The following is a 26,899-nucleotide window of genomic DNA, read 5'->3' on the forward strand; positions in this document are numbered from 1 at the left end:
AAAAAAAAAACACAACAGGATTTAGGAAGAGGTTTTAATGCTTTGGCTACTCCATGAGTTTTCTGAACCTAAAGATGGGAACAGCACTCTGATTTTCACTCCTTCTATGAGCTTACCCATAATTATTTTTCTCTAAACTCTAACAGTTTTAAACAAATATTTTATAAGGATAAAATATTGAGAACCCAGTATATTTGAAAGAATAGCACATACATAACAATATTGCTAACATTGTATTTAGTGCTATGTGCCAAATGATATTCAAAATGACTGACATTCATTAACTCATTTGATCCTTACAATAACATTATGATAAAGATATTATTATTATCACCAACCATTTTACAGATAAGAAACTGGGGCTTAAACAGTTTAGGCAAATTATCCAATGTCTCACAGATAAAAAGGACAAAGGTGTGATTTAAGCACAGATAGTGTGACTCCATATCCTACATTCTTAGCACACATTTCTCCTAGTGGGCTCGAGTTTAGGCAGATGAGATGGAAACCCAGTTTTATACATTTAGAAAATGAGATTAATAGAATTTCAACCCTAGGACTTTTGTACCAATATATTTCAAAGTATACAGTGAAGTAAGACAATTCGTTTGTCCGTCCACAATTTTTGTGGCATTTTATCTACATATGCAGCAGATGCTAAATACTTTTGGAGGTACCATAATCTTCTAATGCAGGCGTTAATGTCATACTCATTTTATACCCTATGAAACTAAAATATAGAGAGATGAGGCAACTTATTCAAGGTAACATAGCTAATCAATTGGCAGACCTAGGAATGGATCCCAAGTCTATCTGGTGCTGGAGCCCAACTTTAAACCATCTTACATATTGCCTACAAAAAATTTACACTCTAGTTGAAAAGAGATATACCTAAGAAATTATTACTAACAATACTGAATGACATTTATAAAGTGAGCTAAATAGACATTAAGTGTTGTGAAAATTCAAAGGAAGGAGAAAATTCAAAGGAAGGCACTTTGGACTGGAGTGGACACCGAGAAGGTGGTGGTGATGTTAATTTTCATGCCAGTCAGTCCATAATTAACAAGGCACAATTTGTGAGGTGAGAATGGTATAGGAATGGCAAAAATACTATAAAGATCCTTGATAATTTGAGACAATGACACAGCAGAAAAAGTTGTTTCTGCTGTAATTTTTTATTATGGAAAAATATACAGTAACAGTAAATGTTCAGACAATAAAGAACCAAAGACAGGAATTGGGACCTAACAACTGAAATCTACCTCCAAACGGTTACAGAATGAATCGTATTAAAAGCATTGGGCATGAGAAATAAAGATGATACTACTTTGCTGCAATAATAGGCTTTCATGCAATAGCAAAAAGATTAGAATTAGTAGTGGGTTATCTTTACAAATAACTCTGTGGATACTGTCAGCATTTAATAGTATACTCGTGATTTAACAGTTTTCATGCTATGGAAACATGTTTTGGTTTCTGTTCTAATAATTTTCTTAGAATATTAAAAATGTCACCATATTTTATACATCATTCTTATTATCTATTTTATGGCATACTATATTTTGTTTTTCAGCCTCATAAATAAATTTAATAATGTCTGTAAAATATGCCATTATCATCCATCAAGAAGTATGATATTATCTTGTCCCATTCGTTTCTCTGGCATTCTATTGAAAACTATGTTTGATTTCTTTAGCAATTTCTGATAAGACAGATATTTTTCGTTGTATCAGAAGGCCATTAGAAATCTCTGAGTAGATTAATGAAACCGTTAGTTTGCCTGTCAAGAGAGGGCCACAGCTGTATCTGAAAGCGTTGTACAAATGGCATGGCACTAATGCAATTTCACCAATGACTTAATGGAGCACATAAAGCATATTTCCTTTGTTAAATACGCATAGCCATAGCATGGAGTCATAGTTTGCTTTACAGTCTGTGAAAAATATTTTTAATCAACTCAAAGATGAAGAGACTCTTCAAGGTTATGCAGATTAAGTTATAAAAACCCTGAAATGCATATCCTCAATTAATGTTTAGGAAGTAGATTTTCAATCGGAGATATTTGTTTAGATTGAAAACATTTGTGAGTTTAAGTTTCCAAGAGGATTTTAGAGAAAAAATCAGAATGTGAGTATCACTTTTTTTTAAAACCAAAATAGGGCAAAGGCAAAGTTGTTCAAGGCTTATGCTCATTAAAAATATCTACCGAACTATGCTTTTGACGCTAAAAAGACTCAAAGGAATCTAACATCTCTGCGATCCTAGATTTATGACTCTTCTAGTCTGGATCACAGCACAATTATAGCTATAGTTGTTTTTGTTTGTGTGTTTTAAATTTTCTGATCACCTACAAATATTTCTCAATGTGCTTGGTACAGTGGCCACAACTTTTATCTCCTCAGTGGTAGGGTATCAAAATACCTTTAGGTGCCAACTTTCTTCCCAGGAGATAAAGAACCATGTATATTTAATTGACTCATTCACTTATCTACTGAACAAATATTTTGCTTTTATTATATGTTGGGCACTCTGTTAGGTGTTAGAGATATAGTGGGGTTCAAAACACTTCTAATAATAGACAAAGGCATAGTTCTTTGTGTTGCTAAGCTTATTAGGAAATGGACTAGGTCTTTGATTGAGAATGAATCAGACAGACCTTCTGCCCCTTAATAAATAACTAGGGGAGGAGGCATGCTATGGTTTGAATGTGTCTTCCCAAAAGCCTGTGTTGGAAATGTACTCCCAAATGCATCAGTGTTGGCAAGTGGGACTCAATGGAAGATGTTTAGGTTGTGAAGATTCCACCATCAGGGTGAATTAATGCCAATTATAAAAGGAATTGAGGTTCCAAGTTCAATATGTTTATTTCTCTTCAGTCTATATTACCTTCTATTTAACTTAGTGTCATGGGATGACATAAGGCCCTCACCAGATGTCCATCCCCCAATCTTGGACTTCTCAGCCTGCAGAACTGTATGAAATAAATCTCTGTTCTTTATAAATTACCCGGCCTGTGGTGTTCTATTATAGTAGCACAGAATGGACTAAAACAAAGTGGCAGTTTTACCTTGGGAAGAAATTATGCAAGAACTGGGAAACTGGGACTTAAGACAGAGTTCAGGGAGTTTGATGTGGCTGGAATTAAGCAGAGGGCCTCTAATCAGGAGGTTGGAGTCAAGGTCAAAGAGCTTCCAGTAATCTGAGATTAGAGGCAAACTGACGCTTTTTCATCCAGGGAATCAATATCCATGAACTCTACTTTAACTTCTGTATTTTCAAACTCATATCTAGCCCCTGGTAATAAATAATCGTAGGCATCATGAGTGTCAGTGGTCAGAAAACTGAAGACTGTAAAGTCTTCATCCAAGAATGATTAAAATTATTTTCCATATACCATTCCTCCCAAAGCAGGAGAAGCAAACTTTCAATTATGAGTGAAACCAAAATCAGTTTCTGCTTTAAATTAAAATATTCTCAGAACTCCATCAGGGTCACAAGATCTGAATGTTGTTCCCAGCTGCATTACTTTTGAACTGTGTGATCTTGTGCCTATTATATAACTTCCTGAAGATGCAGCTTTTGTTTGTAAAAAGAAGATACTAAAAATTGGCCCTGCCTACATTTGCAATTTTGCTTAAAGAATGCACTGATATTAAATAGAAGAGCATTTTAAAAGTTCAACGATATACAAATGTTAAGGGATATTTATGTGAGAGTATATCAAGCTCTGATAAAGCCTGCCTTAGTACTTGGGCAGCAAGCTTCTTAACAGTCTCAGCTGAAAGTAATTGCAGGAGTGGAAAGTAGTTTTAGAGTTTATAATAAAACTGAAAATGACAGATATTTTTATATTATGCAGGAGATGGAATTGCCAATCGATCAGGTGAGTTTAGGACTACTTCTTTCATTCTTGATAAATAAACTGTGTGCTGAACTCTATATAATACCTTGTTTACAAAGAATAAAAAGCATTTAGATCTATTCTGGGCTGCTGTGCCCTCTTTATAGAAGGTGTTTTGTCTAATAGCTTGAAGTTAAAGCCTTTGTACTATGTAAGATACAGAAATGCATTATCTACTCAATGCAGAAGGACAGAAATAAAGGCCAGAGAGCTAGTTTATGATTTCCAGGTAACGATCTCCACCACTAAGATTTTGCAGCATGGAAAGCATAGCAGTATATTCAGAATTTAAAGAAAAGCAACAAAATCAAAAAGTTGACTTTTATTTAACCCAAAGATGACAGCAAAGTTCTTCTGGAACATAAATGTTTATAAAATGCTTATGATTCCCTCCTTTGTCTCACCTTGACTTTCAAAAATTGATACACAGTAAGTTTACATATTTTTTACAAATCCATAGAGTTGTATAACCATTACCAAGATAAACATATAGAATAATTTCTACATTCCAGAAGACTCCTTATACTATGCCTCGGTAAAGCAAACACTTCTTCCTTCCACATTTAATCCTAGGCAATCCCTTTTTTGTCCTTATAATTTTGTCTTTTCTAGGATGACATATATATCTAATCATACCTAGTATGTAGCTTTTTGATACTCATTTTTTTAACTCAAAATATATGTATTTGGGATTCATATGTTGTTGAATATATCAGTATTTTTTTGTTGCCCAGTAGTGCCCCATACCTGAGTACACTGCAGTTTGTTTATACATTCATCTGCAGATGGACTTTTGGCCATTTCGTTTTTGCTGATCATGAATAAAACTGCTATAAACATGCACATACTGGCTTTTATGTAAAGATAAGTTTGCATTTCTCTTGGATAAATACATAGGAGTAGGATTGCTAGGTCAAATGGGAAGTGTGTATTTATTGTTACCAGAAACTACCAAATTGTTTTCTAAAGTAGCTGTATGATTTTCCATTCCCATCAGCAATGCTGGGCAGTCCCACTTGCTCTGCTCCTCTCCAAAATTTTGTATTGTCATAACAGATGGGTAGTGCCATTACATCATGATCTTTTTTTTTTCCAAATTTATTTATTTAAATTGCCATATAAAAATGTGTTAACCTATTGTGTATAACATAATGTTATAAAGTACATATACGTTGTTAAATTGTTAAATCTGGCTAAGTAATGAATGTATCACCTCACATAGTTATCATTTTGAGGTGAGACCATCTAATATTCACTCTCTCAACATTTTTCAGGAATATATTGTCATTAACTGTGGCCATCATGCTGCACAGTAGACCACTTAAATATATTCTTCCTATCTAAATGCAATTGTGCTTCCTTAGACCAACATCTCAACATCCACCTTTCCCCTAGCCATCCCAGTCTTTTCTCTGGTAACTACCTTTCCACTCTCTACTTCTATGACATTAACTTTTTTAGATTCCACATATGAGTGAGGTTATGTTGTATTTGTCTTTCTGTGCCTGACTTGTTTCACTTAACAAAATGTCTTTCAGGATCTTAGACATTTTCCCAGAGGAAAGGATTTCCTTCTCTTTTAAAGCTGAATAATATTCCATTGTATATGTATGCTAGATTTTCTTTGTCCATTAATCTGTTGATGGACACTTACGTTGATTCCATATCTTGTCTATTGTGAACAGTATTGCCATAAACATAAGAGTGCACATATCTATTTGACATGATGATTTCATTTCCTTTGGACATGTACTCTAACTAGTGGGATTGCTCAATAATGTAGTTCTACTTTTAATTTTTTGAAGAACCTCCATGCTGTTTTTTCCATAATGGCTGTATTAACTTATATTCCGACCAGCAGTGAGCAAGGAGTTATTTTTCTCCACATCCTCAATAACACTTTTTATCTTTTGTCTTAATGATAACATCCATTCTGACAGAAGTGAGTTAATATCTCATTGTGGTTTTGATTTGTATTTCATTGATGATTAGTGATGCTGAGCCCCTTTTCATATATCTCTTGGCCATTTGTATGTTTTCTTTTGAGAAAGGCCAGTCCTCTTTAAGTGTTTGGTAGAACTCAGCAGTGAAGGCATCAGGTCCGGGGCTTTTCTTTGATAGAAGACATTTTATTATGGATATAATCCCCTTACTAACTATTGGCATATTCAGGTTTTCTATCTTTATAATTTAATCTTCATAGGTTTTATGTGTCCAGGAATTTTTCCATTTCTTATAGGGTGTCAAATTTGATGGTGAATAGTAGTTCCTAATTGTCTCTTATAATCCTGTGTATTTGTCTAATATCAGTTGCAATGTCTCCCTTTTCACCTTTGATTTTATTTATTAGCTTGGTGCAAAAGTAATTGCAGTTTTGTACCATGAATTCTAAATCATTATAACTGGGCTCAAACACATCTTTATTAATCAAAATAGGAACCATTATGATTAACACATTTTTGCCAATAAAAAACAAGTTTGTTTACTCTTGTAGTGTAAAAGTTCATGCTTTGGGATTCCATGAACTATTGGAAAGCATTTTCTGCCTCCTTCTGGTTTTGGAAGCGTTTTCCTTGTAAAACATATTTGAGATGCTTGAAGAGGTGGTGATCAGTTGGCAAAAGGTCAGGTGAATATAGCAGATGAGGCAATACTTCATAGCCCAATTCGTTCAACTTTTGAAGCGTTGGTTATGCAATGTGTGGTCATATGTTTTCATGAAGAATTGGGGCCCTTTCTGTTGACCAGTGCTGGCTGTAGGTAGTGCAGTTTTTAGTGCATCTTATCAATTTGCTGAGCATATATCTCAGATGTAATGGTTTCAGCAGGATTCAGAAAGCTGTAGTGGATCAGACCAGCCGCAGATCACCAAAAAGTGACCACCAAACAGTGACTTTTTTTGTTTTTTTTTTGGTGCAAGTTTGGCTTTAGGAAGTACTTTGTAACTTCTTCTCAGTCCAACGATTGAGCTGGTTGTTGCCAGTTGTCATATAAAATCCACTTTTCATCACATGTCACAATCAAATAGAGAAATGGTTTGTTGTTGTTTCACAGAATAAGAGAAGATGACACTTCAAAGTAATTTTTTTCTTTATTTTCAGTCAGCTCATGAGACACCCACTTATTGAGCTTTTTTCACCTTTCCAGTTTGCTTTAAATGCCAGATGACTGGAGAGGGTTGATGTTGAGTTCTTTGGCAAGATCTTATGCAGTTGTAAGATAATCAGCTTTGATGATTGCTTTCAATTGACTATTGTCAACTTCTGATGGCCAGCCACTACATTCCTCATCTTCAAGGCTTTTGTCTCCTTTGCAAAACTTCTTGAACCACCACTGCTCTGTACATTCATTGGCAGTTCCTGGGCCAAATGCATTGTTGATATTGCGAGTTGTTGCTGCTGCTTTATGACCCATGTTGAACTCGAATAAGAAAATTGCTTGAATTTGCTTTTTGTCTAATACTATTTCCATAATCTAAAATAAACATAAAATACATAGCAAGTAATAAGTCACTAGCAAAAAACAACATAAAGTGAGAAATGCCCATGAAAATGATGTATAACATAACCACATTTATTTAATAATGTATTTCAGTATCAAAAGGCAAATTCCCAAAATGCAAAAACTGCAATTACTTTTGTACTAACTTGATATTTTAGTCTTCTCTATTTTCCAATCAGGTACTATAACTAAAAGTGTTAATTTTAGCTTTTTCAAAAGGCGTACTGTTTTCTTGAATTTTAAAAATTGCTTTTATCTTTATTTTATTTATTGTTACTATAATCTTTATTATTTTCTTGCTTCTGCTAACTTTGGGCTTCGCTTGTTTTTGGTTTTATGATTTCTTAAGGAGCAGCATCAAATTGTTTATTTGAGATCTTTCTTATTTATGATGTAGGCCTTTATTGCTATAAACTTCCCTCTTAAAACTGATTTTATTGTATCACATAGGTTTTGGTAGATTGTGTTTGCATTTTTCTCGAGAACATTTAAAATATCCCTTTAAATTTCCTCTTTGACCTTTTGGTTGTTCAGAAGCAAGTTTTTCGTGTATTTTGAATTTTTCAAAATTCCTCTTGTTGATTTCTAGTATTACTATTGTGGTCAGAAAAGGTACTTGGTATGATTTCAGTTTATCCTAATTTGTAAAAAAAATTCATAGCATAACATACTATTTGTATTGGAGAATGTGCAATAGAGAAGCATGTGTATTCTGCAGCTGTTCAATGGAGTGTTCTGCACATGCCTCTAGGTCCATTTAGTCTAAAGGATAGTTTAAGTCCAATATTTTCTTGTTAATTTTCTGTCTGGATAACTGGGATATTTACGCCCCCTACTATTATTATATTTCAGCCTCTTTTTCTCTTCACATCCATTAACATTTGTTTTATATATTTTGGTGCTGTAATGTTGGATGTATATATATTTATAGTTTTTTTTTGCGAAATTGAATCATTTATGATTATAGAATGACCATCTTTTTGTCTTTTCAGAGTTTTTGACTTAAAGTCCCTTTTATCTGTTATATCTACTTCTGCTCCCTTTGAGTTTTCATTTTCAATAGGATATCTATTTCCATCCTTTCAGTTTTACTATATCTCTGTCCTTACAAGTGAAGTAACTCTGTTAAAGGCAATATATAGTTTGGCCTGACAGTTTTAATCCAATCAGTCACTTTCTTGGTTGATTGGATAATTTACGCTATTTATATTCAAGGTAGTTAAATGTAATTATAGATAGGTAACAAGTCATTATTGCTATTTAATTAATTGTTTACTGGTTGTTTTGTTGATTCTTGTTCTTTTCTCACGTAATGTCTTACTTTATAAATAAGTGACTTTTCTCTGTATGTTAACATTCTTTGCTTTTTATTTTCAAAGAACGTATGATAGGGTTTTTTTTGTGGTTACCATGAAGCTTACATAAAACATTGTAAAGTTATCACAGCTTATTTTAAGCTAATAATAATTTAACTTTAACTTTGATTGTAAATGTAAAAACACTATACTTTTACTCTATTTCCACCTCTTACACATTTGAAATTGTTGATGCCATCATTTACATGTTTTTATATTGCACATTTTAGTTTTTATAGTTATTATTTGTAATATATTGTCTTTTATCTTTCATATTAAAAATAATTTACAGGCTGTCATAGCAGTATTAGAGAGTTTTGAATTTGCCTGTTTACTTAATTTTACCAGTGAGTTTTATATTTTCAGATGTTTTTGTGTTACTCAGTGTAATCCTTTGTCTTAAATAACTTTAGCATGTATTGTAAGGTACATCTAATCATGATGAACTCTCAGCTTTTGTTTGGGAAAGTTTTTATTCTTTCTTTTGTTCTTCAACTTTCATCACTTTTAAGTTCTGGGGTACATATGCAGGATGTGCAGGTTTGTTACATAGGTAAACATGTGCCATGGTGGTTTGCTGCACTGATCAACCCATCACCTAGGTATTAAGCCCAATATCCTTCAGTTATTATTCTGATGCTCTTTGTACCCCCACCCTCCACCTGGTAGGCCCCAGTGTGTGTTGTTCTTCCTGATGTGTCCATATGTTCTCATTGTATAGCTCCCACTTACAAGTGAGAACACGCGATGTTTGTTTTTCTGTTTGTGCATGAGTTTGCTGAGGTTAACAGCTTCTATGTCCTTGCAAAGGACATGATCTTGTTCCTTTGTATGGCTGCACGGTATTCCATGGTGTATATGTACCACATTTTATTCATCCTATCATTGATGGACATTTCAGTTGATTTCATGTCTTTGCTGTTATGAATAGTGCCAATGAACATACATGTGCATACATCTTTATAAAGCTATCCTTCAGAAATAAATAAATAAGAAATAAATAAATAAATAAAAATATACCCAAGTGAATATTGTAATAGTTCCTTCTCATGCTGCTGAGAAGAAATACCTGAAACTGGGAAATTCATAGAGGTTGAATTGACGCACAGTTCTGCATGGCTGAGAAGTCCTCAGAAAACTTACAATCATGGCAGAAGGGGAAGAAAACAAATCCTTCTTCATAAGGCAGCAGGAGATGAAGGATGAGAACCGAGCAAAGGAGAAAGCCTCATATAAAATCATCAGAGCTCATGAAAACTTATTGTCATGAAAATAGCATGGGGAAAACTGCCCCTATGACTCATTTACCCCCCACCTGGCCCCTTCCACCACACGTGCGGATCATGGAAACTACAATTCAAGATGAGATGTGAGTGGGGACACAGCCAAACCATATCATCCCATGGCTGACACCTCCAAAATCTCATTTCAAAGCAGAATCATTCCTTTCCAACAGTCACCCAAAGTTGTAGCTCATTCCATCATTAACCCAAAATTTCAAGTCCAAAGTCTTATCTGAGACAAGGCAAGTCCCTACCACCAATGAGACTGTAAAATCAAAACAAAATTAGTTACTTCCTAGATACAAGTGATGTACAGTTATTGAGTAAATACACTCATCGCAAATCGGAGAAATTGTCCAAAACAAAGGGGTTTTGGTCCCATGCAAGTCTGCAATCCAATGAGGTAGTAATTGAATCTTAAAGCTCCAAAATAATCTTCTTTGACTCTATGTCTCACATCCAAGTCATGCTGAAGAATGAGGTGGACTCCCATTGTCATGAGCAGCTCCACCCCCATGGCTTTGCAGAGTACATCTTTCCTCTAAGCTGCTTTCACTGGCTAATGTTGAGTGTCTGAGCCTTTCCCAGGCACATGGTGTAAGCTGTCAGTGGATCTATCATTCTGGGGTCTGGAGGATGGTGTCTGTTCTCATAGCTCCACTAGGCAGTGTCCCAGTGGGGACTCTGTGTTGGGGCTCCAAATCCACATTTCCCTTCTGCACTGCCTGTGATGGTAAATATGGAGTGTCAACTTGATGGGATTGAAGAATGGAAAGTATTGATCCTGGGTGTGTCTGTGAAGGTGCTGCCAAAGGATATTAACATGTGAGTCAGTGAGCTAGAAAAGACAGACCCATCCTTAATCTGGGTAGGTACCATCTAATCAGTTGCCAGCATTGCTAGAATGTAAAGCAGGCAGAAAAGTGTGAAAAGACTAAACTGGCCTAGACTTGTAGTCTACATTTTTCTGCCATGCTGGATGCCTCCTTTCTTTGAAGATCAGATTCCAAGTTCTTCATTTTTGGAACTCAGATTGGCTCTCTTTGCTCCTCAGCTTGCAGATGGCGTATTGTGGGACCATGTGCATACCTGGTATGTAGACATTAACTTGGGAAATGCCTTTTTCTCCATTCCTGTCCATAAGGCCCATCAGAAGCAATTTGCCTTCAGCTGGTAAGGTCAGCAACATACCTTTACTGTTTTACCTCGGAGATACATAAGCTCTCCAGCTTTGGGTCATAATCTTATTAGGAGAGAACTTGATCACTTTTCACTTCTGCAAGATATCACACTGGTCCATTTTATTGATGACATTATATTGATTGAATCCTGTGAGTAAAAAGTAGCAAACACACTGGACTTATTGGTGAGATGTTTGCATGCCAGAGGATGGGATATAAATCTGACTAAAATTCAGGGATCTTCTACCTCAGTAAAATTTCTACAGGCCCAGGGGTGTGGGAATTCTTGAGATATTCCTTCTAAAGTGAAGGATAAGTTGATGTGTTTGGCCCCTCCTACAACCAAGAAAGTGGCACAATGCCTAGTGGGCCTATTTGGATTCTGGAGGCAACACATTCCTTACTTGGGTGTGTTCCTCCAGCCCATTTGTTGAGTGACCCAGAAGGCTGCCAGTTTTGAGTGGGGTCTAGAACAGGAGAAGGCTCTGCCACAGATCCAGGCCACTGTGCAAACTGCTCTGAAATTTGGGCCATATGAGCCAGCAGATCCAATGGTATATAAGGTGTCAGTGGGAGATACCGATGCTGTTTGGAGCCTTTGGCAGGCCCTCATCAGTAAGTCACATTAAAGGCATCTAGGATTTTGGAGTAAGGCTGTGTCATCTTCTGCAGATGACTGCTCTCTTTTTGAGAGAGAGCTTTTGGGCTGTTACTGAGCTTTGCTGAAAACTGAACATTTGACTGTGGATCATCAACTTACCACATACATGAACTGCTTATCATGAACTGGATGCTTTCTGACCCATCTAGCCATAAAGTGAGTCATGCAAAGCAACATTCCATCATCAAATAGAAGTGGTATATACATGATCAGCCTCCAGCAGGTGCCTCAAGGCACAAGTAAGTTACATGAATAAGTGGTTGAAATGCCCATGGTCTGCACTCCTGTCACTCTGCCTTCTGTTCCCCAGCCTGCACTGATGGCCACATGGGATAATTCCCTATGGTCAGTTGACAGAGGAAGAGAAGACTAGGTCCTGGTTCACCAGATGGTTCTGTACTACATGAGGCACCACCTAAGAGTGGACAGTTGTAGCACTGCAGCCTCTTTCTAGGACATCCCTGAAGGACAGAGGTGAAGGGAAACCTTTCCACTTGGCAGAACTTCAAGCAGCATAACTGGTTTTTAACTTCACATGGAAAGAGAAATGGTCAGATGTATGATTATATACTGATTCATGGGCTGTAGTCAATGGTTTGGTTGGATGGTTAGGGTCGTGGAAGAAGCATGATTGAAAAAATTGGTGACAAAGAAATTTGGGAAAGAGGTATGTGAATGAACCTCTCTTAGTGGTCAAAAATGTGAAGATATTTGCATCCTATGTGAGTGGTCACCAACAAGTGACCTCAGCAGAGGGGGATTTTAATAATGAAGTGAATATGATGACCCATTCTGTGGACACCATTCAGGCTCTTTCCCAAGCCACTGCTGTCATTGCCCCATATGCCCATGAAAAATGTGGTCATGGTGGCAGGGATGTAAGTTACGAATGGGCTCAGCAATGCGGACTTTCACTCACCAAGGCTGACCGGGCTACAACCACTGCTGAATGCCGAATTCATCAGCAGCAGAGACCAACACTGAGCTCTTGATATGGCACTATTTCTTGGGGTGACCAGGAAGCTACCTGGAGGCAGGTTGATTGTACTGAACCTCTTCCATCATGGAAAGAGCAGAGGTTTGTCTTCGGTGGAATAGACAATTTCTTCAGATACAGGTTTGCCTATCTTGCAGGCAATGCTTCTGTAAAAACTACCATTCCTGGACTCATGGAATGCCTTATCCACAGTCATGGTATTCTATAAGGCATAGCCTCTGACTTCATGGCTAAAGAAGCGTGGCAGTGGGCTCATTCTCAGGAATTCACTCGTGTTACCATATTCGCCATCATTCTGAAGCAGCTGGATTGATAGAATGGTGGAATGGCCTTTTGAAGTCATGATTACAATCCCAACTAGGTGATAATACTTTGCAGGGCTGGGGCAAACTTCTCCAGAAGTCTCAGTATCCTCTGAATCAACATCCAATATATGGCACTGTTTCTCCCATAGCCAGAATTCACAGACCCAAGAATCAAGAGCCACGTGGAAGTAGAAGTGGCACCACTCACCATCTCCCCTAGTGATCCACTAGCAAAATTTTTGCTTCCTTTTCCCACAGCATTATGTTCTTCCTGACTAGAGGTCTTAGGTCCAGAGGGTGGAATGCTGCCACCAGGAGACACAACAATGATTCTATTAAACTGAAATTTAAGATTGCCATCTGTACACTTTGGGCTCCTCTTACCTTTAAGTTAACAGGCTAAGAAGGGACTTACAGTGTTGGCTGGCATGATTGACCCAGACTCTCAAGATGAGATCAGTCTACTATTCCACATAGGAGGTAAGGAAGAGTATACATGGAATACAGGAGACCCCTTAGAGCATCTCTTATTATTCCCATGTCCTATGATTAAGATCAGTGGGAAGCTACAACAGCCTAATACAATCAGGGGTACAATGGCCCAGAGCTCCAGGAATGAAGGTTTGGGTCACTCCATGAGGAAAAGAACCACGACTTGCTGAGGTGCTTGCTGAAGGCAAAAGGAATACAGAATGGGTAGTAGAAGAAGGTAGTCATCAATACCAGCCATGACCAGTTGACCAGCTGCAGAAATGAGGACTGTAATTGTCAGGAGTATTTCCTCCTCCTTTTGTTAAAAACATGTTTGTGCATGTATACACTTGTACTAACAAAATATCTTCATTTTATTTATCATGTGACGTAAGGTTTATTAACTTTATATCAGCATTTAAGTATTGTTAACTTTATGTAATAGTATTTTGGTTGGAGAGGGCGTATTTCTAGTTGTACAAAGAATAGTTGTATTATGTTAGATATAATTATGATCTTATTGTCTTTATTTGAAGATTATGTATAAAGTCAGGTGTACATTGGTTCAAGTTGACAAGGAGTAGACCTGTGATGGTTAATACTGAGTGTCAACTTGATTGAATTGAAGGATACAAATTATTGATCCTGAGTGTCTGTGGGGGTATTGCCAAAGGAGATTAATGTTTAAGTCAATGACCTGGGAAAGGCAGACCCATCCTAATCTTGGTGGACACCATCTAATCAGTTGCCAGCACAGCTAGAATATGAAGCAGGCAGACTAATGTGAAAAGACTAGACTAGAGTGGCCTGGCCTCCTAGTTTACATCTTTCTCCTGTGCTGGATGATTCCTGTCCTTCAACATTGAACTCCAAGTTCTTCAGTTTTGGGACTCCTACTGGCTCTCCTTACTCCTCAGCTATTGTAGACAGCTTATTGTGGGACTTTTTGATAATGTGACTTAATACTTAATAAACATATGTCTCATAATAGTTGCATTTCTCTAGATAACCCTGACTAATACACTGCCCTAGAAGAGGTTCTTCATGAGGGCTACATATCTTCAGTAGACTCCTGCCTGGACATTCAAGCATTCCCATACATCCTCTGAAATCCAGGTGGAGGTTCCCAAACCTCAGTTCTTTACTTTTGCACACCTGTAGGCCCAACACCACATGTATGCTGCCACAGCTTGGGACTTGCTCCCTCTGAAGCAATGACCTGAGCTCTACCTTGGCCCCTATTAGCCACAGCTGGAACTAAAGCAGCTGGGATAGAGGGCACCATGTCTTGAGGTTGCATAGGGCTATGTGAACCTAGCCTGGCCCACAAAAACATTTTTCTCTCCTAGGCCTCCAGGCCTATCATGGGAGGAGTGGCCATGAAGTCTCTGACATGCCCTGAAGACATTTTTTCCCATTGTCTTTGTGATTAACATTTGGCTCCTCACAACTTATGAAAATTTCCACAGCAGGCTTGAATTTCTCTCCCCAAAACAGGTTTTTCTACTGCATCACCAGACTGCAAATTTTCCACACTTTTATGCTCTACTTCGTCTTGAATGCTTTGCCACTTAGAAATTTCTTCTGCCAGGTACCCTAAACCATCTCTCTCATGTTCAAAGTTCCACAGATCTGTAGGGCAGGGGCAAAATGTTGCTAGTCACTTTGCATAGCAAGAGTGACCTTTGATTCAGCTCCCAACAAGTTTCTCTTCTCCATCTAAGACTACCTCAGCCTGGACTTCATTGTCTATATTACTGTCAGCATTTCAGTTCAAGCCATTTAACAAGTCTCTAGAAGTTCCAAACTTTCCCACATTTTTCTCTCTTCTTCTGAGCCCTCCAAATGGTTCTAACTGCTACCTGTTACCCAGTTCCAAAGTTGCTTCCACATTTTCAGGTATCTTTACAGCAGACCTCACTGCCTTAGTATTAATTTATTGTATCGGTTCCTTCTCACAATCCTATGAAGAAATACCTCAGAATGGATAATTTAAAAAGGAAAGGTTGTATGGACTCAAAGTTCTGCATGACTAGAAAGGTCTCAGGAAACTTACAGTCATGGCAGAAGGGGAAGCACACACATTCTTCTTAAGTAGGTTGTAGGAGAGAGAAGAAGGAGAGCCAAGTGAAGTGGGAAGCGCCTTTTAAACAATCAGATCTCGTGAGAACTTACTAGCATGAGAATAGCATGGGGAAAACCATCCCCAAGATTCAGTTCCTGCTCACTGGATCCCTCCCACCACATGTGGGGATTATAGGAACTACAATTCAAGAGAGTTGGTTGGGGACATCACCAAACCATATCATTTTTTAAAAATTGTTTTTGAAGGAAAACTTTGTGAGATACAGTATTCTTGGTTGACTTTTTTTCCCCCTTCAGAAATTGGAGTATATTATTCCACACTTTCCTGGCCTGTAAGGTTTGTGCCAAGAAGTCTGCATATCTCATATATGTTATTTCCTTATTTTCTCTTGCTTTTTTTCAGAATTCTCTGTTTGTCTTTGACTTTTAATTATTTAATTATAATATATATTGGTGTAGTTTTATTTAGATTGAGTCTGACTGGAGATTATTGACTTTCCTGTGCCTGGACTTTTATTTTATTTTATTTCTACAGCACAATGTAGCCCTTGTCTATATTACTAATATAATAAAATTTTTTAATTTTATTTTTTAATTATACTTTAAGTTCTGGGATACATGTGTAGATTGTGCAGGATTGTTACATAGGTATACACATGCCATGGTGGTTTGCTGCATCCATCCCCTCGTCATCTACATTAGGTATTTCTCCTAATGTTATCACTCCCCACTCATCCTGCCCCCTGATATCCCTCCCCTAGACCTCCACCCTCAACAGGCCCCAGTGTGTGATGTTCCCCTCCCTGTGTCCATGTGTTCTCATTGTTCAACACCCACTTAGGAGTGAGAACATGAGGTGTTTGGTTCTCTGCTCTCGTGTCAGTTTGCTGAGAATGATGGTTTCCAGATGCATCCATGTCCCTTTAAAGGACATGAACTAATCCTTTTTTTGTGGCTTCATAGTATTCCATGGTGTTTATGTGCCACATTTTCTTTATCCAATCTATCCTTGATGGGCATTTGGGCTGGTTCCAAGTCTTTGCTATTGTAAACAGTGCTGCAATGAACATACATATGCATGTGTCTTTATGATAGAATGATTTATAATCCTTTGGATATATACCCAGTAATGGGATTGCTGGATCTAATAGTATTTCTATTTCTAGATCCTTGAGTGAGTGCCACACTGTCTTTCACAATGGTTGAAATAATTTATATTCCCACCAACAGTGTAAAAGTGTTCCTATTTCTCTATATCCTCTCCAGCAACTATTGTCTCCAGATTTTTTAATTGTCTCCCGTTTTTTTTAATAATCACCATTCTAACTGGTGTGAGATTGTATCTCCATGTGGTTTTGATTTGCATTTCTCTAATAACCAGAGAAAATGAGCTTCTTTTCATATGTTTGTTGGCTGCATAAATGTCTTCTTTTGAAAAGTGTCTGTTCATACCCTTGGCTCACTTTATGGAGGGGTTTTTTTCCTAGTAAATTTGTTTAATTCTTTGTAGGTTCGGGGTACTAGCCCCTTGTCAGATGGGTAGAATGCAAAAACTTTTTCCCATTCTGTTTGTTGCCAGTTCACTCTAATAATATTTTCCTTTGCTGTGCAGAGGATCTTAAGTTTAATTAGATCCCATTTGTCTACTTTGGTTTTTGTTGACATCACTTTTGGTGTTTCAGTCCTGAAGTCCTTGCCTATGCCTGTGTCCTGAATGGTATTGCCTAGGTTTTCTTGTAGGGATTTTATGATGTTAGGTCTTATGTTTAAATGTTTAATCCATCTGGAGTTAATTTTTATATAAGGTGTAAGGAAGGGGTCCAGTTTCAGTTTTCTGCATATGGCTAGGCAGTTTTCCCAACACCATTTATTAAATAGGGAATCCTTTCTCCATTGCTTGTTTTTGTCGGATTTATCAAAGGTCAGATGGTTATAGATGTGTGGCATTACTTCCAAGGCTTCTGTTCTGTTCCATATGTCTATATCTCTGTTTTGGTACCAGTACCATGCTGTTTAGATTATTGTAGCCTTGTAGTATAGTTTGAAGTCAGGTGACATGATGCCTCCAGTTTTGTTATTTTTGCTTAGGATTGTCTTGGCTATGCGGGCTCTTTTTTGGTTCCATATGAAGTTTAAGATGGTTTTTTTCCAGTTCTGTGAAGAAGATCAATGGTAGCTTGACGGGGATACCATTGAATCTATAAATTACTTTGGGCAGTATGACCATTTTCATGATATTGATTTTTCTTATCCATGAGTGTGGAATGTTTTTCCATTTGTTTGTGTCCTCTCTTATTTCCTTGACCAGTGGTTTGTAATTCTCCTTGAAGAAGTCCTTCACATCCTTTGTAATTTTTGTATTCCTAGGTATTTGTAGCAATTGTCACATTGATGTGAAAATCTTCAGTAAAATGCTGGCAAAGCAAATCCAAGAGCACATCAAAAAGCTTATCCATCATGATCAAGTCAGTTTCATCCCTGGGATGCAAGGCTGGTTTAACATACACAAATCTATAAACGTAATTCATCACATAAACAGAACCAAAGACAAAAACCACATGATTATCTCAATAGATACAGAGAAGACCTTTGACAAAATTCAACAGCTCTTTATGCTAAAAACTTTCAATAAACTAGGTATTGATAGAATGTATCTCAAAATAATAAAATCTACTTATACCAAACCCACAGCTAATATACTGAATGGGCAAAAACTGGAAGCATTCCATTTGAAAACTTGCACAAGACAAGGGTACCCTCTCTCACCACTCCTTTTCAACATAGTGTTGGATGTTCTGGCTGTAGCAATCAGATAAGAAAAAGAATTAAAGGGTATTCATTTAGGAAAAGAGGATGTCAGATTGTCTCTATTTGCAGATGGCATGATTGTATATTTAGAAGACCCCGTCATCTCAGCCCAAAATCTCCTTAAGCTGATAAGCAACTTCTGCAAAGTCTCAGGATACAAAACCAATGTGTAAAAAATCACAAGCATTCCTATACACCAATAACAAAGAACCAAATGATGAGTAAACTTCCATTCACAATTGGTACCTGGATTTTTATATTTTCCCCAGGTTTGGATGGTTTTTGCTATTATTTCTTTAAATATACTTTTAACCACAAACCTTAAAACCTATTTTGAATGCCAATGACTCAAATATTTTCTATTTTGATGCTGTTCCATTAATCCTATAAGCTTTTAAAATTTCTTTGTTTTTTTCCTCTCCTCCAGCTGGTTTAACCTGGCTTTAGTTTATATAATTTTTCTTCTGCTCCGTCAATTTTGCTGTTGGTACTTCCTATTCCATTTTTTATTTTGTTTATTGTATTTTTCATCTCCAGAATTTCTGTTTGATTTTATTATTACTAATAATTATTATTTAAATGTGTCATCCTGGTCACTTTTTGTTTTCTTCATTTGGTTGAATTGTTTCTCTACATTTTCTAGAAGTTTGCTGAGCTTATGCAAAATAGTTATTTTGAATTTTTTTGTCAGGCATTTAACCCATCTTCATCTCTTTATGATCAATTACTGGCATCTGAGTTTACCCATTTGGTGATGTCATGCATCCCTGGTTGTTCTTGATTATGCTGGTCATGTGATGATGTCTGCATATTGAAGAAGTAGGTGTTTGTTACGAGCTACACATTATAGTATTGCCTGGGAATTTCCTTCAGTGGTTCTGTCCAGAGATTCTGGGAAGGTTGATTGGTATAGTTTATATGCTAGGGATTGTTGTGTTCATTCTAGTACTAGTGGGTGCACTAAACATGTGACTACCACAGCTGGCATGTTATTATTCTGGAATCCCATGGCCTTCTAGGCTGACACAGCATTGGGAGACACCTGAAGCCCGAGAGCATTGGGGCCTGCTTGATAATGAGGTTTGTTCAGATTCCAAGGCCACTATAGTCAGATAGTGGCACTACACTTCCAGATCAAGACCACTTGACCTGGAAGATCACTTTGACTATGCCAGCCTGTAGACAGAGGCCATGGGTGTCTGTCTGGTACTGGGTTTTTCTGAGGCAGGCTCAGTGTTGAGAATTAAGGCAACATCCTCAACTCTCTTTTCCTGCAAGTAGGAAAGTATTACTTTCTATGCTGTACTGATTGGGGTTGAGGGAGGGGTGATGTGGGTAATATACAACTTTCTTTACTATACTTTTCAATGTGTATTTTCTTACTAATAAGCTATAACAAGTTACTGTGATCTCACATCTAGTTAACTCTTGTGAAGGTGTTTTTGTGTACAGACAGATGTACAGATTGATGCTTCCACAGGGATATGATCACTGGAGAGGCCTTTTCTGCCATTTTGCTTCATCCTTCTATAATTACTTCGATCTCTTCATTTCTTAATATGCATTTTCCAAATGAATAGTAATACTGAGTACCTATTTATATACATATTTACCATCTATGTATCTCATTTGGTAAGTTGTCTTTTTGTGTATTTTGCCAGTATTTATTTATTTTATTTACTTTTGTATAATTTTGACATTTATTTGGATTCAGAGGGTGCATATGCAGGTTTGTTACATGTGTGTATTGTGTGGCACTGAGGTTTGGGTTATGAAGATCCTGTCATGAAGACAACATAGTACCCAATAGGTAGTTTTTCAGCTCTTGCCTCCCTCCCTTTCTCTCCCTTCTCATAGTTAACAGTGCCTGTTTTTCTCATGTTTGTGTCCATGTGTACCCAAGGCTCAGCTCTCAGTTATAACTGAGAACATATGGTATTTGGCTCTCTGTTTCTGTGTTATTTTGCTTAGGATAATGGCCTCCAGCTGCATCTATGTTGCTGCAAAAGATATAAGTTTGTTATTTTTTATTGTTGCATAATATTCCATGGTGTATATATACTGCCTTTTTTTTTTAAATCCAGTCCAATATTGACAGGCATCTAGGTTGACTCTATGTCTTTGCTATTGTGAATACTGCTGTAATGAACATTAAAGTGCATGTGTTCTTTTGATAGGATGATTTATTTTCCTTTGGGTGTATAACCAGTAATGAAATTGCTGGGTTGAATAGTAGTTCTGTTTTAAGTTCTTTGAGAAACTTTCAAACTAATTTCCACAGTATGTTTTCCCATTTTAATAATTAGGTGTTTATTTTATGATTTTTGATTTTTGAGAGTTCTTTTATTATTAATATTCTGGATGTAAATCCTTTGTCATATACGTGTTACCTAATGTTTTTTGTCAGCGCATGGTTTGTATTTTCATCCTCTTAGTAGAGTTGTTTCCAGAGATAAAGATTTTAATTTTGATGAAATCCAAATTAATTTTCTATTTAAATTCATTGTGTTTTGGTGTTAAATTTAATAATTATTTGACAGACTCCTGCCCCCCACAAATATTTTGCTCCTGTTTTCTGCAAGAAATTTTGTATTTTCTCATTTTAGATTTAAGTTTCTAATTCTTTTTGTGTTAATGTTTATCTAAGATATGAGTAATAGAAATTCATATTTTGGATAAGGATATTTAGTTGCTCCGAAACTATTTACTGAAAAGTTTGATTGGCAAAATTAGAATTGTTATTTCTTCTTGATGGAGTGACCCTATTATGTAATGTCCCTCTTTATTTCTGCTAATGTTCCTTATATGTGAGTCTACTTTGTCTATTGGCAGTGCAATTACTGCACCTCTTTTTTATACTTCTAGTTGCCTGATATTTTTTCTTAACCTTTTGTTTTTCACCTATCAATATCTTGTTAAAGTGGGATTCTTATAAAAGCATATAGTTAGGTCTTGATTTTTTAAATGAATCTGATAATCTCTGTGTTTACATTTGTGTTCTTGTGCCATTTAAATTTAATTTAATTAGTTTTTGCTTTGATTAGGTATATAATTTTATTCTTTCCTTTTTTGCTTTTTGTTATATTCATTTATTGTCTTTTTGATTATTTGCATAGCATTTAGTATTTTGTTTTAATTCATCTATTTTTTCATTCATATATATTCATATTTTTGGTGGTTTCTCAAATTACTAAAATATGTGTTTTATATTTTCAAATTTTATTTCACATATTTTACCACTTTAAGAAAAATGTAGGTGATTTTCAGCCATAGAAGACACTTTATCCTTTGCCCCTGATGTCATAGTTGTCATATGCATTTTATTCACATGTGTTGATACTCTCCCACAGGCAATGTTATTGCTTTCAAGAGTCACACATATTTTAAAGAATTTAAGTGGAAAAAATCCTTTATTACAGTTTGCCTAAATATTTATCATTTTTGTCAATTCTCTGTCATTCTTGATGTTCTAAATTTCCCTCTAGTATCATTTTTCTGTAGCCTGAAGAACTTCTTTTAGCATTTCTGTAAACTCAAGTCCACTGATGACAAGTTCTCTTAGCTTACATCATTTGAAAAATGCCTGTAACTTTGCTGGATATAGAATTCAAGGTTATTTATTTTCTTTTAGGCTTTCAATGATTTTTTCCCACTCTGTTTTTACCTCTGTGGTTTCTGATGAGAAATCCACAGTTATACAATTTGCTGGTTTTTTTTTTTAAATATACAATGTCATATTTTTCTCTGGGTGCCTTAAAAATATTTTAATCTTTGATTTTAATTAGTTTGATTATGATATATTTGGTCATGGTTTTGTTTGAGTTTATTCTGTTGAAGGTATTCAGTACTTCTTGAATATGAGAATTAATGTATTTAATCAAATTTGAAAAGTTTTCAACTATTATTTTCTTCAAGCATGTTTTATATACTAATATTTTCCTCTTTTCTTTCAGAGACTCCATTAACACAAATGTTAGGTCTTTAATATTGTCCAAAACCCACTGAAGCTCTGTTCATTTTGTTGAAATTTGTTTCTCTTTGTTATTCACATTATATAATACTCAATCATCTTCAAAATACTTAATATTTTCTTTGTCTTCTCTATTATTGTTTTCATTGCAACGAACTTTTTACTTTAGATACAATTTTTTCAGTTTAATTATTTTTATTTTGTTACAGTATCTACTCCTTTGCTTAAAACTTTTATTTATTTAATTTCAAAAGTATTTATGTCACCTTGTGATGGATGATTATAATTTCTTTATTTGATAACTCCAAAATGTGGTTTATCTTGGGAGTGGCATCTTTTGATTGACTTTACCCTTCAGAATTGGCCAGATTTCTTTGTTGTTGTTTTTTTTTTTATGGCAAGTACTTTGAGATTATATCTTGGAATCCTGAATATTATTTTGTGAGAGTATAGATCTTTATGAAATCTATTGGAGAAAGTTAATTGTTAGCTTAATAGCTTACCACAATTGTGTTTAAACTGTCAACTGTGTCTTGCTTTATGTGAATGGAGGCTTCAATGTCATTTCATTTTTCTGCAGCCTTTGCTATGCTTTTGAGTCGGACCATCAGGTATACTACCTACCAGTTACTCTGGGACTCAGATTGTCATTGATACTGTATTTCTCCTCTCAAAACTTCTGCAGTGCTACTCTATGTCTGTTCTCTTCATGCACTGATTGGGGTGTGCATGGGACTTAAGTCAGTTACTGCATAGAATTAGGTGGTCTCCTATTTCAGTTCTCTTCTCAGAGGCCTTCCCACCATATTTCTCAGCTCCCAAGAGCCACTTACACCAGTTTATCTTGCTAGAAGGATTTTTTTGTGGGGGTGGGGGGTTAGCATCCTGTGCTGTTGTGCAATCTTTTCAACTTGGTTGCATTTGGAGTAAAGTGGCAATAAAATAAAGAGAAAAAAAATTTTAAAAAGGGCACTTCACACACTCTCTTATTTGCATAAATTTAAGGGTCATAAATAAAGTTTTGATATATGGAAATATTGTCTAGTGGTAAAGTCTGGGCTTTTAGTGTAACCATCACCCAAATAATGTATATTGTAACTATTAAGAAATTTATCATCTTTCATCCCCTCCCACCCTTCTGAGTCTCTATTATTCTACACTCCAAGTCTATGTATACACATTATTTAACGCCAGTTTATCAGTGAAGACATGCAGTATTTGTCTTTCTGTTTCTGAGATGTTTCTCTTAAGATAATGAATCAAAACAAAATATCACATTGTTCAAAGTGTTTATGAACAATGTGACACTTTGTTCTTATTTCTCTGTCAGGAGAGCTCTTTCCTTGGAGTTTTGGATGGTGATGCTGCAGCTACCACAGCAGTGTTTAGGGCATAGAAATTTACCCAGAGTCGAGAATAAAGATAAAACAGACATAAAAATATATTAAAAATTATGGCATTAAAAACAAGGAAATATCACTACGTACCTATTAGGATGACTAAAATTATATATATATATCAACTGCTGGTGAGAATACAGGACAACAAAAACTTTGATCATTGACCTGTGGGAGTGTAAAAAGGTGCAATCACTTTGAAAGATAGTTTGGTAGTGTCTTACAAAGATAAATATAGTCTGGTAATATGATCCAGCAATTAGACTTCTTGGTATTTATCTAAATGATATGAACTTACATCCCCACAGAAACCTTCACATGAATGTTTATAGCAACCTTATTTATAATTGACAAAATGTGGAAGCAACTAATATGCTCTTAAATAGGTGAATGGATTAACAAATGTTTGTACATTCAAACAATAAAATGTACTGATGTTTTAAAGAAAGTTAACTCTCAAACCACAAAATCATAGATAAATATTAAATTCACACTGCTAAGTGAAACAATTCAGTCTGAAAAGGTTATATGTTCTATGATTCTAGTTACATGACATTCTAGAAAAAGCAAAACCATAGACAGTAAAAAAATTAGTGGATGTTGGAGATGATGCAAGATGGCTAAGTAGAAGCATCCAGTAATCATTCCCTGCTCCAAGGAACACCAAATTTAATAACTGTTCATGCAAAAATAAACCTTCATAAGAACCAAAAGTCAGGTGTACAATTACCTTACCTGTTTTTAACATCATATTAAATAAAGTAGTACTGAAAAGCATAAGATGACAGTCTTGAATTGTCTACACCTCACCTCCCCCATCTCCTACCAGCAGCTGTGCAGCACAAAGAATCTGCGTGTTTAAGTAATGGATACTTCAGTGGTTGTGAGACTTTGCATTGAAACTCGGTGGTGTCCTGTCACGGTGGAAAGCAACACCAGGCAGACGTCAGCCAGGACCCAAGAAGGCATAATTTAGATAAGCCCTTAGCAGAGATAAATTGTCCATCTCAGCTATTGGAACCTGAGTTCCAACAAGCCCCACTACCAAGGGCTAATGTGCTCTGGAGTCCTAAATGAACTTGAAAGGCCATCTAGGCCACAAAGAATACAACTTTGGGGAATGTTCTGGTACTGTGCTGGACTCAAAGACAGCCAACTTGTACACGTGAACTAGTGGGGCACTAACTGGAGTAGCCAAGGGAGTGCTAGTGTCTACCCTCCCCCAACCACAGGCAGAACAGCTCAAAGCTACCTATAGCAGACACCATTCTTCTGCTTGAAGACAGGAGAAGTGAGAGTAAAAAGGACTTTGTCTTAGAAGTGTATACCTTGTAAGCCACAATAGAATAGAGGACCAGGCAGAGTCCTGAAGGCACTATTCCAGGTCATATCACCTGTATAACATTTCTAGACATACCCTGAGCCAGAAAGCAACTTGATGCCTTGAAGGGAAAACCCAGTCCCAGCCGTACCTATCAATTGCTGACCAAAGAGCTCTTGGGCCCTGAATAGCCACCAGTGGTAGCCAGCTCTGAATCTCACCCAGGAATATGAAAGAGTAAAGGGGACATTGTGTTGCAGCTTGGGTACCAACTTGGCCACAGTGGGGATAGAGCATCAAGTTGGCTCCTGGGATTCCCAGTTCCAGGCCTTGACTCTTGGACAGCATTTTTGGACCTGCCCTGGGACAGGAGGGAGCCTACTTCCCTAAAGGAGGAGAATCAGGACAGACAGCATTTATCATAAGCTAATGGAAGAGCCCTTGGCCCTTGAGTAAACATCAGTAGTGGCTGGGCAGCACTCACCTTGGCAGTGGCCATGGGGAGAGATTCCTCTGCTTGAGGAAAAGGGAAGGAAGAGTGTGAAGGACTTTTTCTTGTAGCCTGAGTGCCAGCTAAGCCAAAGGAGAATAGAGTACCAGGTGGATTCCTAAGGTTCCTGAATCCAGGCCCTGGCTCCTGGGCAGCATCTCTGGACCCACACAAAGCTGGTGTAAAACTTGCTGTTTTGGTAGAAAGGACAGAAGCATTTGCATTAATGACCTACTGATTTTAGAGCCTTTAGACCTTGAGTGAACATAGGCAGTAACCAGTTGGTGGTCACTGTGGGTCTTGGGTGAGATCCTGTGCTGTGCTAACTTTGGGTCTGACCCAGCACAGTTCCAGTGGTGGTTGCTGCAAAGGTTCTTGTGTCACCCCCCCTCCCCTACACAAAGAATACAGCTAAGCCAAGTGAGAGAGACTTCATTTTTGTTTGGAAAATAAAGAACTACCAATCCTTCTTAAACTATTCCAAAAAAATAGAGGAGGAGGGAACACTTCAATACTCATTCTTTGAGGCTAGTATTACAAACCAGACAAGGATGCAACTAAAAAAGAATACTACAGGCCAATGTAACTGATGAACATTGATGCAAAAATACTCCACAAAATATTATTAAACTGAATTCCACAACACATTGTAAAAGTTCATTCATTATTATCAAGTGGGATTTATCCCATGCATGGAAGCATTGTCTAACATATGTAAATCAATAAATGTGATATACTATATCAACGGAATAAAGAAAAAATATGATTATTTCATTTGATGCTATAAAAACATTTGATAAAATTCAGTATCTTTTCATAATAAAACTATTATGAACATACCTCAATGCAATAATAGCCATGTATGATAGTCCCACAGCTAGTATAATACTGAATGTGGATTTTTCCTCTAAGATCTACAATAAGATAAGGATGACCAGTTTCACCACTGTTATTCAGCATAGTACTGGAAATCCTAGCTATAGCAATCAGACAAGAAAAAACAAAAACAAAGGGCAACCAAATTGGAAAGGAAGAAGTAAAATTATTTTTGTTTGCGGATTATGTAAGCTTATATTGGCAAAAAATATACTCTATCAAAATACTATTAAAAATGATAAGCAAATTTATTAAAGTTGCAAGACACAAATCATCATACAAAAATAAGTAGCA

Source organism: Cebus imitator, unplaced genomic scaffold (assembly GCF_001604975.1).
Source record: "Cebus imitator isolate Cc_AM_T3 unplaced genomic scaffold, Cebus_imitator-1.0 Scaffold232, whole genome shotgun sequence".
Taxonomy (NCBI): Eukaryota; Metazoa; Chordata; class Mammalia; order Primates; family Cebidae; genus Cebus; species Cebus imitator.